Source organism: Mastomys coucha, unplaced genomic scaffold (genome assembly GCF_008632895.1).
Source record: "Mastomys coucha isolate ucsf_1 unplaced genomic scaffold, UCSF_Mcou_1 pScaffold22, whole genome shotgun sequence".
NCBI classification, from domain to species: Eukaryota; Metazoa; Chordata; class Mammalia; order Rodentia; family Muridae; genus Mastomys; species Mastomys coucha.
The window spans coordinates 122,539,019-122,539,551 of record NW_022196905.1 but is presented as its reverse complement, the minus strand read 5'-3'; positions in this window follow the sequence as shown (position 1 = coordinate 122,539,551).

Here is a 533-nt window from a genome sequence, read left to right as displayed (position 1 = left end):
CATGTGAAATAGAGCTCACATCAGCCCTGCTGGGGTGTTTTTTTTAAACAACCTTCCACTGCCACTGGGGACAATAGTCACAACACCCACCGTGGGATGTTGCCTTCTGCAAGCCCTCTGGTGGACCCTGTCTTCCTGGTCCTCCATCCTCCCAGTGAGCATCAGGATCCCACTTTCTCACTCTGCCCCCAGCCTTTAGTATTACAGGTGGTAACACCTTACCCGCTCAGCAGAATCTTACCCAGAGCCACAGCCCAACCACAAAGCCCCTCCACTCACCGCCAATTAGCTTTGTTTTCAGTATAAATAGCAGCCACCTTGAAGAACATCCAATCACTCAACCTTAAACAGGCGAGGGGCTCCTGGTACAGGGACTGTGCTCAAAAGTGCCACCATGCTTCGTTTCTGGCCAACCTCACCTCAGCTGAGACCACCAGGAGGTCAGAAGCTGAGCAAAGCACCGGGCCTGACTCCACAGAGGGGGGCCCCCCGCTGAGCTAAGAAAACAATGCTCCCCTCCCTCCTCCCTTCCC